The following is an 18,917-nucleotide window of genomic DNA, read 5'->3' on the forward strand; positions in this document are numbered from 1 at the left end:
CTCGTTCCTAGTCCCTCGCCTCCTCGGTCCTCATCCGCACTCTCTTTCCCAAATTTTATTTGAAAAATTCTAGGTTTGCTTCAGGTAATCAATCAGCAATCGGACAGCATGTCTATCTCTCAGCGTTCTGGCAGCAATCAGCTAATTTAATTTTGCTAACTAACCCAATTAAACCTCTTGATGGCATGTTCCACTCCTAAATTTTCAAACTTGTGTAAATTGTGTGTTCTGATTGGACAAGCTAAGAGAGATGATCGTCACACCATACTAAATGTATTACTTTTCTAAAGAAGTTTCCGCCCATTTAATTTTTTTTCCCAAGCTTTATTTCTACCCATTTCTCATATTAAACTTAAACATTGTATTACATTTATACATTCGCTCATTGAGTCTTCAGGATGTTCCATCATTCTCCCTATGAGAAAAGATCGTCCTTGACTATGTTCCAAGGCTTGGGTTCACGACTCCAGGGTTGTTGTTTACTGAGACTGAGCACGTTACCCACGGGGGTTTAAGCCTCGTCTCTCGATTTAGGCTCAATTATGAACTAACAGAGAAGTCAAAAAGACAAGATGTTAGATGTTAGATTCAAATAAAATAGTTTCACTGTATACCGCTTATGTCTACTCTAATCCCATTTAAATAAAATAATTATTTATGCATTAGCACTTAGTATAAAGCACAGTTTAGTTTGAGCAAAGCAGATGCTTAGGATGTGAGTTCTGAAGCAGCCGTTTTGCATGTTAGTGCGCAGAAGCAAAGCTTTCCCTCCATGCGTTTTAACATCATGCAATTGGCGCATGCGCAATATGTTTTTCCGCGTTTTAGCGTCCATTTTAGTCTCATTCAGTTACTTGATAGTAGACACATACGCAAGCTTCCCCTGCTTCTACATTGTATGCAAAATTCGTGTAAAATAGTATAACAAACAATTATTAATACTTTATTATGATTATAGGAGAGGATTCATCCAGCAAGTTGCATATTTATAAAACCTTCCTCCATCACTGGCCGCATTCTGATTGGCGGATGGGCTCTTTGAGCCCGTCGGAAGCTAGTTGGAATGACCTTTTGGATTCCTTTACGACCGCCTACATCGTAATGAGGCGGTCAGAAAGGAATCCGACCGGCATATAACAATGCAGTCATAAAGGCTCCGAACAACGGTCCAACCACATCGTAATCAAGCCCTAAGTGTCTACAACATCTTTTCTCTAGTATGTGAGCCTAAGGCCCACAACACTACATTGGCGACAAGGACTTTTGAAGACCATACCCCAACACCATGTCCCCTGCTGTGCTCTGCCTCTCAAGAGTGCTGAGACGATGGCAACATGCATTGTGTGCCCCATTGACTGCTTCCTCACCACATGGGCCCCAGCTGCCTTTCCAATACCCTGAGCGCGGCTGTATACCTGGCATGCAGGCAGAGAGCCCCTGGAGAAGGATATGTCGGATGCAGGTTTCTGAACAGCTGCCTAGGTGCACCACTGTGGCCAGGGCGGGAACAACTGCTGCCAGACCTCAGAGGGACAGAGCAGACGGGGAAGTGTGTCTGTCATCATTTAGATGTTATGGGAGATGATGAGAGGCACCTGGACTAATATCTCACTGTCACAACTTCAAGTGAGGTGGACCAGGAGCAGCAAATGCTCAGCCAGGTGTAAGGTGAGCCCGCTGTGAGTGAGGGAAGCTGAGACGGGCGCGGTGATCATAGTGTTCCCTCTGGAATCCATCTGCTTTCACTGCCAGTGAGAAGAGACCGTTTGCTGCCAGCTGCAAATGCTGTCATCTGCCTATAGAAGGAAGGTAGGTGTGGATGGGGGAATCCTTACCCTAGCGCTTCCCTACCTCTGCAAAGCCAGTCAGCCTGAAGACATAGGCACTTGAAATGAGGAACTAGTCTCACAGTGAGCAGTACACTGGTGAGACCACAGAGAAATGAAGAACTGTAAGGACCACCATTGTTTCAATTCCTGATGTTGCTGCTACCCCCACTTGTAGCAGAGTGGCGAGTGAGAGCTCAGACTCTGTGATAGAGAGGAACAGTCTAGTGTAGTGCAGTTCCTATATTCCCAATAGGCTCTGTGCATTGGAATAATATATCCTATAGATTTGACATAGGACTGAGGTCAGTACGTCTCTATCGAATATACTAAACTTAATTGTGGGTGCCAGCTAGCTCAGAGGTCACTAGAAACTTGACTGGACTTGACTAGGACTGGAAAATATCTTCAGAGTCGCAGAAACAATAGATAAGTATTTCACTCAGTCAATCGTGCATGCTTCGTTTCTACAGAGTTGCAGAGAAATAGTGAGACAGGCGTTTTCAATAAAAGGTTCATTGAACAGTCTTCTTTCTGAAGCAAGAGAGGTGAACTGCTACAATCGTTAGACAGAATGCAAAATAAATGCGTACAGCGAGAATAGTATTATGAAATAATACTGTAATAGCATGGTATGGTTTCTAAGCCATATAAGATTACATACATAAATAACACAGGCTAAAATACTCAACTAGTGCTCCTAAAATACGCCTACCCAAATGTACCTAACCTAGGTCTAGTACGAGTGAAGATGTAAGTTTGGTCTTTAGCATAGGTTTAGTTTTGCCAAGAATATACCAAAGGTTTCACTAAGTTCTAATCAGCTCCATACCTTAGAATGAAGGAGGTCTGGTATCTCTGTCTCGGGACTCAATTTCCCAACACCCCGCAAGGTAAGTCAGAAAAACTGGAGCTGGATTTCTCAGCATAGGAGGGTAGCTTCCTGATCAGTGCGTCAGCTGGAGAGTTGGCTTCCTTCGGCACTTGCTGTTGCAAGCTGCGTCGGGCAAGTAGGTCGTCGAACTGCTCCGAACCACCGTACTTTGCCATAGCAAGTAAAGGTATATTTATACCGTGAAGGTGTTTAGGAATGCCATGTTTGACGTAAAGTCGGGCATATGAACGTCATGAATGAACCCCTAAGGAATAGATGTTCATTGTAAAACTCACTGAGTTTTTGGAGAAATCCATATTCAAGCAAGTGGAAGTCCCTAACGGCTTAAGCTGGTTTTCCAAGAAATCATTGTGACGTTGAGTGAACGGATGAAAGTAGCCATGCCTGTATTTTGGTTGCATTGGCTATGCCTAAATAAGGGCTTGATTTCTATGCCTATATAAGGGCAACGTGAATTGTACCTATATAAAGGCATGAATCGGGGAAATCCATTCGGAGTCTAAAACGCCATACAACACTCACTCCACTTTCTTATGTACGTCTTCTACAAAGTTCTAAACACGTTAAACATATCTAAACATGATGTGTTAAAACCCACCCGAAATACAAAAGAAAAATGCATTTGAACTGGTTGTACACATAAAAGATGCATTGGTGCAGTACGCATTTAAGCAATATTTCATTCTAAGCATATAGTTGACATTAAGATGCTAAATGAATGAATCATGAAAATATGCATTTATGAAATGGCATGTAAATACAGAACAAAAAGGTGCCGAAACCCTTCCATGTCAGATTACATAAACTGTTTGAATGTGGACAAGGTCCATATTGTCTCTGGAAGTTTTTCAAAGAATTTTAGTTCTCTATGAATAGTTCTACTTTAAGCAGATTACTTTTTGCCAAAAAAAGAAAAATACAAATTTGGAGAAAAAAAAGTTAATCATAGAAAGAAGAGTCTCAAAGTTAGAACTTTGTTTTGAAAAAATGAAGGTCGAATTCAAAGTCTCTCAGAACACTGTGTGCCAAATCAAAAGTCAGTGTTATGATTTGGAGAGAACATCAAATCTTCTAAGTCTGTAAAGAATGTGTCTACCTTTGTAGGTGAAAGTTGGATTACCTCGTTTAGAAGATTAACCTCACATAGATGTGAAGCATCGCCGTCAGCATTGGTCGCCTTAGCAATGTTCGAAGTGGACAATACCTGTGTGCCTGTTTCCTCACGTACCTCACCATCAGCATTTTGCGTCTGTGAGATCTCAATGAATGCCGTCATCAGAATTGGTAGCGGCTGGGGACAACACTACGCATGGGCCGTTACCGGGTCCAGCAAAGTATCAACATACGTTTGCAAAACTGATGGGAGTGTGAGACATAAGTCTAACACGCATTCTTCTCCGCATACCAGGCAGCGTAGAACAGGTAAGATGCAATCTTGCCAAATTGGTCTGAATGACAGAAACCATGTGGTATTTAATTCTCTTAAACAAGTTAATCCCAAAATTTGGATGATGCGCTCACAACACTTCATCGCCAGTAGAGTTGTCTCTATGGAGAACTGGGAGTCGCTGGTTAATTGGCTTGCCATATCGTGGCAGGAGGAGCAAAAATAGTATCCCTGCAGCGAGTCCCAAAATGAGAGGTAGTCCGCCAAAAACTGAGTGCATGAAGTTTGGAAATATTCCTAGGACTGCTTCAAAAGGTGCTAACAGTCCAGAAAATACTGTCTTCAATACATGCACAATACCACTCGTATCAGACATGTTTAAGATACGACTTAACATTTTTGAGAAATGTACAGGGCAGTTTGTAGTTAATAGGGCATGTATCTCTGCAGAAGTCCTTGCAACTTGCAGATCATAGGTTTCTTTGGCCGAGGTCAGTTGGTTTTTGGAAACAATACTTGCATACATCAAGTGATCCTGGCTGACACAGTTACTAGATAGGGTAAACCTGGCAACATGCCACAGCAGCTGTGATCGTTCAACATGAGGCAACTTCCATTGGAAAGTTGTCTAAAAATTAGATCAATTACCACAGCTGGTCAACCGTACAGGTGGCAGGATAAGTTGGTAGAGAAACCTTCTCAGGCCCCATGTAAATTAATACCCTGACAAAGGAGAGAACCACTTAGTGCGTTTTCAAGGTTTTTTACCACTAAGAAACACTTCTCTTCTCCCACTCCAACATCTGTGTATGTACAGTAATTCCCAGGATGTCTTGATGTATTTTTTATCCAACCTTTCATATGTGCCTGCAGGTATATGTTTTAGGGAATATTGAAAATGGAAAATTGTAACAGGCAGAGTGATTGTTCCATGTATAATTCATTCAGTTGGTTTTTCAGCGACTGTAAATTGCAATCTTTCCAGTTTTCAATGCTCAGCACTGTATAGTCTGCTCCCCTCTGTGCCAGTTGGATCTGTTAATCAGTGAGATTGAATTCTGAAAACAGCGACGTAGTATTGATTAAACGCCAAGGCACATAGCCTGAAGGTAGGTTTTGTAACGTCCAGCCTAATAGCATGATAGAACATAATTGTGACTGACCATGTTGCAACATGACCAAGTCCTGTTACATGATGTCTATGGCAGAAGATACTATGCTGTCCAAAGAAAATATCCTGGACGACAGAGTCGTTAACTCATTGTCACCCACAGAAGGAGTTTTCTTGAAATGAATACGATCAATTTCTCGTATTCTTTCTGCAGTCTCTGCTTCTGTAATCTTCCATGCTTCATTATAAGCAGCATAGATACTGGCATATATAAAACATTTATGACGTGGTGTTCTTGGTCCTAGCAAGAATTTCCTAAGATCAGCGCCATCTTTAAGTAAAGATAAGTGTTGTTTTACATCCTTGAGTGTAGTTCTATGTAACCATACAAGGCACAGTTTCCCTACACTGTATGTTGTTACTATTCCTGGATGCTGTCTTTGAACATATCTTGGGTCTGGCCTAGTGAATGTGAAACCCTGTGTTTTGTTCAGGAATCTATCTTGACAGTTGTTTGTGTCTGTGGGCCAGACCAACCATTTTTTCCAATCTGGATCTGTTCTGTTGTGAAGCAAAATAGTATGTACGTCGACCTACCCCACTGAAGTGTTTCTGCTATCAGATGTAGGTGTAGGTATGGACGGATTGTTTAGGTCTTTTATCTTGGCTAACCCAAGACAAGATGTCTGTTGGACAGTGTCATTCAAAAACATAATTTGCTCTGGGGTGATAAAGGCTCTAAATAAAGCTTCCATCCCCTGCACTTGCCAATCTTTTGTGCCCCAGACAGTTTTTGTCTCAATGTTGTCTTTCCAAAAGTCGAAACCTAGTGAAGACAGCCGAGCATAACAGGCTGAAGAATAAATTTGCCTGGTATTTGTCAATATACTTTTCATTCCTGTCTTATTAACATTTTTTAAGTAAAATGTTTCTGGATTGGAAATATTAAAACCTGAAAAGTATGGAAATTTTCCCAAAAATGTTTTGAGCTACCATTTGGTGGCGTAGGACAATGTTCCCATTGGTTATACATCGATACATTTCTAGGTTTTGCAGATTTGTGCAAGAAATGATGACCATAGTGATTATAACAATACATTTGTTCATATTTATTTGGGTATTTTATAGAGCGCACAGCTACCCCAACGGGGTGTCCGGGCGCTATTGAACAGACAGCAGTTGGTCCAGAGCAAGTTCCGACTGAGTCGTGCGGAGGTGAAGCAGGAGTTTGTTCCAGCAACGGGTGGCACACACTTCGAAGGTTTTACCTCCAAATCGGGCTTTTTTAAATCTAGGGGTGACTAGTAACAATTTGGTGTTGGAATGCAGGGCTCTGGAATGATTATAGGGACAAAGCCACTTTATGAGATAGGCTGGTCCTAAGCCTTTGGTAGTCCGAAAGGCCAGAGTCATGGCTTTAAACTCGATTCTTTTAGAGATGGGGAGCCAGTGCAGTTTCCACAAATAGGGGGAAATGTGTTGTCTTAGTGAGATGCCACCGACCAAATGGGCAGCGGCATTTTGAACTGTCTGGAGTCTGTAGCACAGTCCTGCTGTCAGACCCAGATAGAGTTCATTAGCATAGTCTAGATGTGGAGTTATGAGCGCATGGACTATGGTTTTATGAGTATTGCTGGGCAGGTAGTTGATAAACTCTTTTATAATTTTAATTTTACTAAAACAAGCAGCAGAGACTGTTTGTACTTGATTAGCAAAGGACAGGCGGTTGTCCCAACTGACACCCAGGTTTCTAACCGAGTCTTTAGGAAGAGGGGCAGTGCTCAAATCTTCCGGCCACCAGAGACTGGAGGCTAGGGGAGAACGTTGATTGAAAAACAGGACCTCGGTTTTATCTGCGTTGATTCTAAGAAAATTATGGTCCACCCATTTCGCAATATTCCTGAGGCATGTTTTTAGGGAGTCAAAAGTGGTGGCAGATAATTCATCATAGGAAAATAGGAGCTGGATATCGTCAGCATACGAAGTTATTTTAATTCCCGACTGTGATATCAATTCGGCCAAAGGGGTGAAGTAAACATTAAAAAGAAGTGGGCTCAACGAGGAGCCTTGAGGGACGCCCCATTTGAGGGGCCTCCCGAAGAGGTATAGGGAGGAGTGTGGACCTGTTGTTTACGGTCTGAAAGAAATGAGGCAATCCAGTTAAGAACCGTAGCCTGGATTCCAATTGATTTCAGCCGTTTCAGGAGGATCAGGTGAGAGACGGTGTTAAATGCTGCTGACAAGTCCGGCAGCACTAACACCCCCCTAGATCCCCCGTCAAGTGTCCACCACACGGAATCGGCCATTTCAATCAAGGCTGACTCCGTACTGTAGCCAGAGCGAAATCCATACTGAGAGTTGTGAAGAAGGCCCTGGGACTCAATAAAGCTAGCAAGTTGTTGATGGGCCAGCTTTTCCAAGATCTTGGCCGGAGCGGAGAGAAGGGATATTGGCCTATAGTTTCCCGGGGTTTCCGGACTCGCATTAGCTTTTTTCAGGATAGGGACTAGAAATGCATGTTTCCATGCCTCTGGATAAGTACCCCGATCTCAGGGAGGTGTTCCAGATGGAATTGAGATGGGGATTGAGGAGTCCTGCTAGGGCTTTGTATTGTAGTTCCTGAAGGGAGATTTCTTCTGAGATTTCAGAGAATTCAGTAAGTACTGATGCCGAGGTTAGATTAGCTAGCGGTTCTTCCCCGATATCAGAACTATCCGATTTAGGAAAGGAAGCATAGATGAGAGCAATTTTCTCTTCGAAGAACTCGGAGAGTTGGTTGCAGAGTGACTGAGACACAGGCTGGCGACAAGTCAAAGCCTGCGGATCAGTGAAAGATTTAACAATTTTGAATATCTCTCAGGAGGAATTACTGGCTTTATCAATTCTATCCGATAAGAAGCCTCTTTTGTGATTTATGATAAGTTTGCGATATTCTTTAAGAGCCGTCTGGTACTCAATTTTACTTTCTACCGAGAAAGTCAGTCTCCAGCATCGTTCCAGTATTTTACAGACTGACTTTTTTTGTCTCAGTTCCTCCGAGTACCAGCGGCTAAAGGAGAAGATCTGAAAGTTTTAATCGGTCTTAAAGGGGCTAATGAGTCGATAGCTTTACCCACCCACTCATTAAGGTTAGAGATACTTGAATCAAGGTCAGGAACTAAGGCCGGATTTAAATCTTTTAAGTAATCGGATAGGGATTCAAGGGAGAATTTACTCCAGTTCCTTCCGAACTCTTTAGGTGTTAAGAAGGGACTATCATGATGGGTCATGTGAACCAAAAAGGGAATAAGAAAGTGGTCATACCAAATTACTGGTTTGGGATCCATGACCGATATGTCGGGGAGATTAGAGCATATCAGATCTAACGTGTGACTGGGTTTGTGTGTGGGGAGAGCTACTAATTGGATAAGATTGCAACCTGCCATTTTGGAAATGAAATTCGAGCTGAGAGAGCAAGTTACATCATCCACATGTAAATTCAAATCCCCCAAGATAGTAAAGTTGGCATACCTCATGCAGGCGTGAATGATGTAATCTGTTAGGGCTGGTAAATGCGTGGGGCTAGAGTTAGGGGGTCGGTAAATCATAAGGCCAGCACAGGAAATAGACGCCGAAAGTTTGATACAAAAGGGGAGACCCTCGATGCAGTCAATTCGTTCATAGTTGGGCGAAGTAATCGTCCATTTAGTTTTGTAGATAATGGTCACCCCTCCCCCTTGTTTGCCGTTTTGTCTATTGGCACATAATATACTATAGCCTTCCGGAATGGCCAGAGTCACTGCAGAGATGGTCTCCTCACTAAGCCAAGTTTCTGTCAGGAATAGGAGGTCCCAATCATTATCCTTGAGGGACTGAAGGATGTCTAATAAATGTTTGACCAATGATCTGCAGTTTATTAATCCGGCTTTAAGGGATATTGTCACAGCGGGGCCAAGGGACAGAGGTGGAATGTGCAATAGGGGGCTTCTGTATTTTCCAAGGAGAAACCACAATACTTGCATACGGAATCTGTACTCAAAACTACAGATGTAAAGAGAAGGGTGTGGGGGCACCGAGTAGGTCTAGGGGCGGATATCTCAGTCAGGCTATATGTGATCCTACGAGTGGTGTCAAATCGGGCAGCATCTCTGGCCCCGGCTGCGTGACGGTCGCGGACGGGCGCAGACAGGCTTGCCTTTGGCGCGCCGAAGGCGCCCCAGTGGCGTGTCCGCTGCGCGCAGGCGCTATATTGAGGCTAAATAGGGAAACCGGCTTCGCAACACTAGAGCGCCACCCTGCCACAATGGCTGCTCAAGAATGGCAAACCGGAAGTGAGTAAGAACAGGACGAATGCCTAGAAGATGCTCCGTCCACTCAAACAGCACAGGGTAGCTGCGGTGGACTGGGGAGACAATCCTCGAATTGAGCAAGCAGGTAAGGCAAATAAGTGCAGCAACAAAATCACATAAGTGACATTAAAATCTGTATTTAAGGTGGAGGAGCTACGCGAGCGTCCGAGATGGCCGCGTGAGCACAGAGCTCCCGGGACCTTTGCCACTCTTTGCAATTTATCCTGATTTTATCCTGAACTTTCAGATGGGCTTTTGAAGATGAACCTCTGCTGATCACGTTGCTCCTTTAAAATTCTGATTTGGACTTTGGGAACCGAAGTTACGCTTATCCGAACTTTCTAGGCCCACCTCTCGGTAAGCGGGGACTTGGCAAGTTGGCACGCCGGGACGGAGTTGAACAACAACGGCTGAGGTGTCTTCCCCCAGTAGCCCTGCATCGACTTTTGGTTTCACTTTTTTTGGGTCCTGGCATTGTCTGACGGTGCGACAGTTCCGTTCTGTTGGAGATTCACCCAGGCCCTGATGTATCAGAGTGTGCCTACTCTCCTCTACGCCGCTGTGTTGAACTACATCTTCGCCTCGGTCGGATAAGCCTGCCGTTGAAGACTTTTGGTGACTTGCCCGCAGGCGGCCATTTTCACCAGGTCTCGCGGGCCACTCCGGGGCTTATCTCCCAGTATGGCGGTGAGGGGCGACGTTGAGAAACGGAAAACTAAGGCGCCCATTCGCGGGGGGTCGGTCCAAACCATTGTCATGGATCGTAATACACAACCTAAAGGATCCCCTGGTGGCACCAGTCGCACCCCGGAGGAAGCCAAGGACGATCCCACCGTGCCTACTGATCCGTCTCTTCACGACATCATGAGCGCCATCGCTGGCATGAAGGAGACCATCGGCCAGCAGTATGAGGCTCTAGCTCACAAAATCGACACGGTTGCTATCGACGTCACCTTGATCAGAGCCGATTTGTCCAAAACCAACAAGAAGGTGAAATCGTTGGATTTGAAGACTTCTAGACTCACGGCTGATGTGTCCGAACTTCAAACTGAGATTGGTAACCTGAAGTCTAGCAATGATCTCATGTTTCATCGACTGGAGGATTTTGAAAGTAGGGCAAGACGCAACAACATCCGCGTCATAGGTGTCCCGGAAAACCCTGAGAACCATTCTATGGACCTTCTGGTGGAAGACCTCGTTCTGAACCATCTTGCCCCTATGGGACTGAGCAAGTTCTTTGCAGTGGAGCGTGCCCATTGCGTTCCGGGTTGAAGGCCGAAACCGGGCGCCCCTCCAAGGCCTATCATCGCCAAGCTTTTTCACTTCAGAGACCGGGATGTTATCCTGCAGGCCTCGAGGGTGAGCCGCCCGGTAAAATTCGAAAACTCTACAGTCAACTTCTACCCGGACTTCACTCAACTTGTCCAGAGACAAAGGATGGGTTTTCAGGGTGTTAAGCGCAGACTCCGAGACTTGGGATTGAAATATGCGATGCTGTTTCCCACCAGGCTTCGAGTGGAGTACAATGACCGGACATTTTTCTTTGAACGACCAGAGAACGTGAGTGACTGGCTGGATTCTCTGCCTGCCTGAAACGACAGAACTGAGCGCCCTGGTGGTGCCGAGGGTGGTGAGCCGGAGCAGAAACGATGACTCGGCCCCTGATCTCCGAACATTTGACTTTGCGCAACTGGGTTCTAGAACCTCCTAATTTTTGTAGTTCATTGTTGTATGCCAGAGGGTGGCGGGGGTGGTGGGTCTCTTTCCTCCTCCGGGTTCTTTTTGTAGATTGGGCAATGGTAGGGCGACAGGCACACTGCAGGTTTGGGTGGCTTTCTAGTCTAATGCAGGGTTGCAGGGAGGGGGGAGTTGTAACAGGATTTGGTTGGGGGGGTGGGGAGGGTTGTTTGCAAGTTTGTTTTTCTTTTTCAAGGCAACGCAATGTTATTCTCTATGACTCGAATGTTGTGCTCTTGGTGGGGTGAGTTCTGCATCACTTGTTGGGATGGGGGTAGTGGGTTGAGGTTAATATCTTGGAATGTTAACGGGTTGGGTGACAGGATAAAACGGGGTGTGGTGCTACAATTTTTGCGTCGCCTGTCCCCCGATGTAGTTCTTTTACAGGAGACGCATCTAATAGGCAACACTTGTCATGCCATGAATAGGTGGGGCTATCGCCTTGTTGCACACTCTGGTATCACCACTGGCTCTAGGGGGGTGGGCATTCTCATTCGGTCCTCTCTCCCCCTGGAGATAGACGATGTAATCCTTGACGACAGGGGGCGCTACGCCGCCCTCACTGGCAGATGGGAGGGTACGACTATTTCGTTGCTCACAATATATGTCCCCCCGGGCCTCCAGACCTCCACTTTTTCTGATATTGGGTGAGTAGTGCTGGGACTTCCTGAGGGTATTTTGGTTATGGGCCGGGATTTTAACTCTGTCGTCTCTGGTACCGTAGATCGTTATCCCCCCAGAGATCTTCTCACATCCCAGTCATGGCTTAGTGTTTTTGGACACTTTTGGTCTGGTGGACGGCTGGAGGTTGATGCATCCAACGCAGAGTCAGTACACTTTTCACTCTGAGGCTCATGGGAGTCTCTCTAGACTCGATTACATCCTCATGCCTGCTGCCCAGTCCCCTTCCATTAGAGAGATTTGACACCTTGCCCGGGGCATTTCAGACCATTCCCCAGTGTGGCTTTGTATAGATTCTGGACTGAGTAGCGCGGGCGAGTCTCTCCCATAAACCCTTGTTACTTGCGTAATCCCAAAACCCGCGCCAGCTTGGTAAAGTCCCTAGATCAATACTTCCGTGAAAACGAGGGGTCTGTGTCCTCATCTGTGTCCCTATGGGAAGCCTTCAAGACTGTCATTCGTGGGCAGGCCTTATCCTTGATCTCTGAAGCTAAGAAAACTAAGAATCAAGAGGTCGTGCGTCTTGAGGCCGAAATAGTCGAACTGGAGAATGACTTAGAATCAGGTGTTACCCATGATAAACTCCACGCCCTTGGTCTAAAGCAGCTGGATTATAAGTCCCTTGTCACGGATGCTGCCAATACAATGCACAGGGAGCAACAGGGCAGGTTGCATGATGTCGGGGACAAGGCTGGTAAGTTGATTGCGTGGCTGGAAAAGAAAGAAAGGGCGAATCGTGTGGTTCCCGTGATTCGGGATTTTAATGACGAATGTGTGACTGAACCGAGCGAGATTGTTGAGTGTTTTGCGGACTATTTTCGTACTGTGTATTCCCCGGTGTCTGATAGGGATGAGGAACACTCCCATCTGTTGCTACATGATATCATGTTGCTGTGCTTATCGCAGGAGGACCGTGATCTGATGGAAGCTCCTTTGTCTGCGGATGAGATTGCGGTCGCTATTCGCTCTGTTCGTTCTGGCAAGGCTATGGGCCCGAATGGTTTGCCCATCGAATTATATAAATTGCGCCCTGATACAGTTGCACAACATCTCCGAAACATGTTCATGGAATCGCGAGACCTTGGCACCCTCCCTTGTGATCAGCGCTTGGCTACAATTGTTGTGATTCCCAAGGAGGGTAAGCCACGGGATCGTTGCTCCTCGTACAGGCCCATCTCTTTGTTGAACGCTGAAGCAAAAATTCTAGCTAAAGTTTTGGCTAACCGGTTGATCATGGTGATTGCTGACCTGATCCATCCGGACCAATCTGGTTTTATCCCGCACCATAACACCGCACTCAACTTGCGGCGTTTGCATGGTGTTCTCGCGAGGGCAGGGTCACTTCGGGAGTCGGCCATCTTGGCTTCCGTGGACGCAACGATGGCCTTTGATACTGTTGAATGGCCTTATCTCTGGGCTGCCCTCGCAAAATTTGGTTTTGGTTCGGAGTTTATTGGGTGGGTGCAATTGCTATACAAGGAACCTCTGGCTCAGGTGGTCGTTAACGGCCGGGTGTCCAATTCCTTCACTCTTGGGAGAGGTACGAGACAGGGGTGCCCGCTGTCTCCCTTGCTTTTTGCGCTAGCCTTGGAGCCCCTCGCAGCTTGGCTCCGCTGGGAGCCTTCGATAAAAGGTATTCAGTGGACTCCCGATTTTGAGGACCGGATCTCGCTTTACGCGGATGACATCCTTTTATATCTCACTTCCCCCCGAAAATCGCTTAACGTCTTGTTCGATGTTCTTACCTCGTTCGGCAAGAATTCAGGTCTAGTGATTAACTGGACCAAATCCTGTGTTTGTGATTTCGGGTGGTCTTCCTCCCTGCCGCGTAGATTTCCTATTCAGGTCTCACACACAGGATTCAAATATCTGGGGATCTTTATATTGTTGGACCCTGTTGCTCGTTATGAGCGTAATTTGCTCCCCCCTCTCCAGAGGCTGAAGCTTGACGTCGTTTGTTGGTGTAAATTGCCATTATCACCGCTCGGTCGTGCCGTGCTCTTTTAAATCATGTCCCTGCCACGGTTTTTGTATACACTTCAGAACTCGCTCAACACCATCCCGGCGAGTTACTTCCGGGAGGTGAAAAGCTTACAGAGGCGGCTTATCTGGGATGGGCGCGCAAGAATCGCTCTCGCTAAGCTAACCCTCCCCTGGTATGACGGGTGCATGGCGCTCCCGGATATCAGGCGGTACTACTGGGCCTCCCAGTTGAGCGCGATTAATCACGTGACGTATGCACCCAGCCCAAACCCGGCATTTGAAATGGATTAGCACCAGTTGCCGGGTGGGAATTACAATAGGGCGCTCTATTCTAAGGGAGCAGGGAGAAATTTAACAGGACCTACTAAGATTGCTGTGCGAGTCTGGTGTGACGCAACTGCTGCCTTCGGTTGGAAGGATCGATTGACACGTGCAACTCCATTGTATGCGTCGGAGAGATTGGGATGCCTCTGGAAAACGAAAGGTTTTGAGAAATGGGACATGATCGGAATTAGTAGAGTGGGTGACCTTTGGGCAAAGGGTGCTGTCAAGACTTTTTAGACATTGAAGACTGAATATGAACTGAGTGACAGGGAGTTTTACAGGTATGCGCAGGTTCGTCATGCCTTGACCGCGGTCTTCGCCTCCGATCCTAGCATCCCTGAGTCCTCCCCGTTGGAGGATCGTATACTCAACGGTCATCTGCCTGATAGTACGATCTCACTAATATATCAAAAATTGATTATCAATCGGGCGAATCTCCTCGTACGCCTCAGGGAGACCTGGACCGGAGACGGGCTGGAACTGGATGATGAAGACTGGCAGTCCGCACTGTCTTCCCCTAAGGAGGTGGCCATTCCTGCTCGTCTCCTCCTCGTCCAGCTTAAGATCCTTCATTGTGTGTATGTCACTGGTCCTCGGTTGGTCTCCATGGGTTTTTCTGCGGATGGGTTATGCAAGCGTGGCTGTGGATTGAGTGCTACTTTCCTCCATATCATTTGGGAATGGAGGGAGGTGGCCGAATTTTGAAATCGAGTGCATGCTGTGATGGAGTGTGTCACCGGGATTACTTTGCTGCCTGAGGCCCGGAGATGTTTGTTGAATGTGTGGGAGCCGAATTATTACAACGTTGCCCAGACTCGGTGGGTGGCCCTTGGAAACATGATTGCAAAGAGAGATATTGCGCAGCTGTGGGGTTCCCGATGGCCGCCCACCGTGTCAGTATGGAAGGAAAATATGGATTGGTGTATATTCAGAGAGAAGACTGTGTATTTGGCTAGGGGCAAGCCTAGGGCGTGGACTGCAATCTGGAGTCAGTGGAACACCTATCGAGGGAACATATGTACACCCCGTTCGAGGACACTCCAGACACCTTCCTCTCCCCTGATCCGGCATTCCTTGTCCAATTCTTATTTATTATTGCCTTTTTAATCTCCCCACTATCCCCCCCTGACCAACTCCACCGTTTGCAACAATTTGTTCATCTCGCAATTGAGGCTCCCCCCTGTACAAGCCCAACTTCAGGTTCAATGTCTTTTGCCTTGAGACTTGTTTCGTTTCTTTTCTTTGTTCTTTTATAAAGCACAAAATACTACTGTGTCCTGGCTCCATCCTGAGTTGCTACGAACATTATCCTGCACTGCTGCCATACCTCTAGGATGCCGGCGACGGAATTGTGGTGAATGTTGATTGCTATTGCCTTGTCTAGCGGTCGGCCCCTGTGGTTGTAGGCCCATACGTGTAACTATATTTACGTGCACAATAAAGTTAAAAAAAAATCTGTATTTAATATTTAAAAAACAATCTAGCCACAGAGCGCTAGCGCAGCGACAAGCTTTGGAGCCTCAGGCTGGGTGTCCGCTGCGCGTCGGCGCCACAGTGAGGCTAAATAGGGAAACCGGCTTTGCAACACTAGAGCGCCACCCTGCCACAATGGCCGCTCAAGTATGGCAAACCTGAAGTGAGTAAGAACAGGGCGAATGCCTAGAAGGTGCTCCCTCCACTCAAACAGCACAGGGTAGCTACGGTGGACCGGGGAGACAACCCTCGAATTGAGCAAGCAGGTGAGGCAAATAAGTGCAGCAACAAAATCACATAAATGACATTAAAATCTGGATTTAATATTTAAAAACCAATCTAGACACAGAGCGCTAGCGCAGCTACAAGCTTTGGAGCCTCAGGCTGGGTGTCCGCTGCACTTCGGCACTACAGTGAGGCTAAATAGGGAAACCGGCTTCGCAACACTAGAGTGCCACCCTGCCACAATGGCCGCTCAAGTATGGCAAACCGGTAGTGAGTAAGAACAGGGCGAATGCCTAGAAGGTGCTCCCTCCACTCAAACAGCACAGGGTAGCTGCGGTGGACCGGGGAGACAACCCTCGAATTGAGCAAGCAGGTAAGGCAAATAAGTGCAGCAACAAAATCACATAAGTGACATTAAAATCTGGATTTAATATTTAAAAACCAATCTAGCCACAGCGCGCTAACGCAGCGACAAGCTTTGGAGCCTCAGGCTGGGTGTCCGCTGCGCGTCGGCGCCACAGTGAGGCTAAATAGGGAAACTAGCTTCGCAACACTAGAGCGCCACCCTCCCACAATAGCCTCTCAAGTATGGCAAACCGGAAGTGAGTAAGAACAGGGCGAATGTCTAGAAGGTGCTCCCTCCACTCAAACAGCACAGGGTAGCTGCGGTGGACCGGGGAGACAACCCTCAAATTGAGCAAGCAGGTAAGGCAAATAAGTGCAGCAACAAAATCACAAAAGTGACATTAAAATCTGGATTTAATATTTAAAAAACAATCTAGCCACAGAGCGCTAGCGCAGCGACAAGCTTTGGAGCCTCAAGCTGGGTGTCCTGAGGCTCCAATAATCAGATGAACCTTCTAAGTATTCATGATTTGTAAATACAGCAGACATTTCTAAGTCTGACATCATATTATTAATAGTCTCAAAGTCGCAATCATCAGAAAAGGTACTAGATGAAACAAAGTAATTCAAGGAAATCTTGAACTGGTGTGGAATTTTCAACAGCTCTGCAGGGCCAAAAATGTCATAATCAGTTCTGTCCCAAGCTATACCCCCAGGTATAGGCATGGCTGTGATGTTCACTGATGACAAGTCTCTTTGTTCATGATGATATGATTTGTGTGGCTTGAGTAGTACGTTGATGTTCTTACTTACTGTGTCCTTTTTAACATATCTCCCATTTATCAGCATTCACAAAGTTATTACCAGAGTCAACCAAAGTAGAAGAAAAAGCACACCCAACACAATCCAAAGTTCAATCCATGGGGAAACCAGATAATTATTTTCCAAGTGATGAAAGAGGTCTGTTTTTTGTTCTTTCAAAGTGATTTTCGCTGGTGTCATTTCAGGTTCGCTCGGATCCTCGAAAATCGTATCAAAGTTAATGAAATACCCAGAGGCAGTTCTGTCAATTGTTGGGATTGCATCAGGATTCGCTGGAAACACTTGATCACTTGATACATTCGTGTAGTCTGATGCTACTTTGTTGTAGACAGGTGTTTCTTGACAAACTGTTATTTGGGTCTCAAGAGGTACAAGTTCCATAGCTTTGTTGCATAGTTCTTCATGTCGCACTGCAGAATCTTCAAAGGTGATGAGTCTCTCAGTTTGAACCTCTTGGATTGTAGCCAGATTAGTGCATCTGCTACATTGGTGGAGTCCACTTGGCCTACTGCTTATGATCGGCCACATGATGTGGTTTGACCAGATCGATGGGCACAAACCTGTTCTCCTTTTTACCAGCAACGGGGAGCAGTAATACTTTTCTTGATCCGTGGATTGCTAGGACAGGTACTGGTTGTCTGTAGAAAGGCCCAAATTCCTTCTTGTCCGCGATCTTTTCTCTGACTAGATCCCCAAGCTTAGGAATCCAGACAGGCCGTGCTGGGACGGTCAGTTTCTCTTCAGTGGTGGTTGGCTTCAGGAACACGTTACTTTGTTTCGTTTTTATTTCATTTAAGTCCTGTACAACAGCCAAATGGTCTTTGATATCAAAGGGTTTTTGGTCTACCACTGAAGTCTGACAATCGAGATCTGATACTAACATTCTAGTCCCACAAAAGGCTTCATATGGAGTGATACCCCCTACAGATCTTATTGGCAGATTGTTAAGACTACGTTGGACACTTATTAGATGTTTGACCCACCAGTCACCCGAGCCTTATACCCTAGCTGTTGTAGATTGCTTTATGTCCAGGTTTTTTCTCCCCACAACCGAATTTCCTCAGTATGTAATGGACCAGAATACCGCAATGCAACGCCCAATTTGGCCATGGCCTCCTTGTAAGCTCAAGAGCTAAACGCAGGACCTTGGTCAGAATGTAGCGTGCCGACTGTGTTTGTGCTGATAAAGACTTGCAAATCTTTATAACAGTTTGAGCATCAGCCGAGTGCTGAGGCCACATCCAAATGAACCTTGAACACGAATCCACTACGACCATGATATATTTATAGTTACCAACCCTCTGTAAGGGACCGCAGTGGTCCAGGTAAACGCAAGCTAATGGTTTATCTGAAATTAACAGGGGCGTCTGCGCAGGACATTTCACTGTAGAGACTTTCATCTTTTGGCAGATTTCACATTCCAAAACATAGTTTCTGGACTGTTTCCTCATGAGCGGCCACCAGTATCTCTGTTTTAATGATGATACGGTGGTGGAAACACCTGCATGTGCAGAGGAAAGCCCTTCATGTGCTGCTAAAATGAATTCTTATCTATGTTCCATGTTTGTAATTACTCTATCCCCCACTCCTGGGATTTAAGCAAATGGAACATTATTTGCATCGGTTATGTATGAGTATTTGAGTGGAAACCCTTTTGGTAATGTTTTACCACTGTCTTTGCTTGAAGCATTGACAGCTTGCATTATTTCGCCGTCTATTTTCATTTTTGAATGAGTGATTGCAGCTATGGAAGCCGTTTTCACAGCTGCCTTCGCGGCTT

The sequence above is a fragment of the Lissotriton vulgaris genome, chromosome 9, assembly GCF_964263255.1.
Source record: "Lissotriton vulgaris chromosome 9, aLisVul1.2, whole genome shotgun sequence".
NCBI classification, from domain to species: Eukaryota; Metazoa; Chordata; class Amphibia; order Caudata; family Salamandridae; genus Lissotriton; species Lissotriton vulgaris.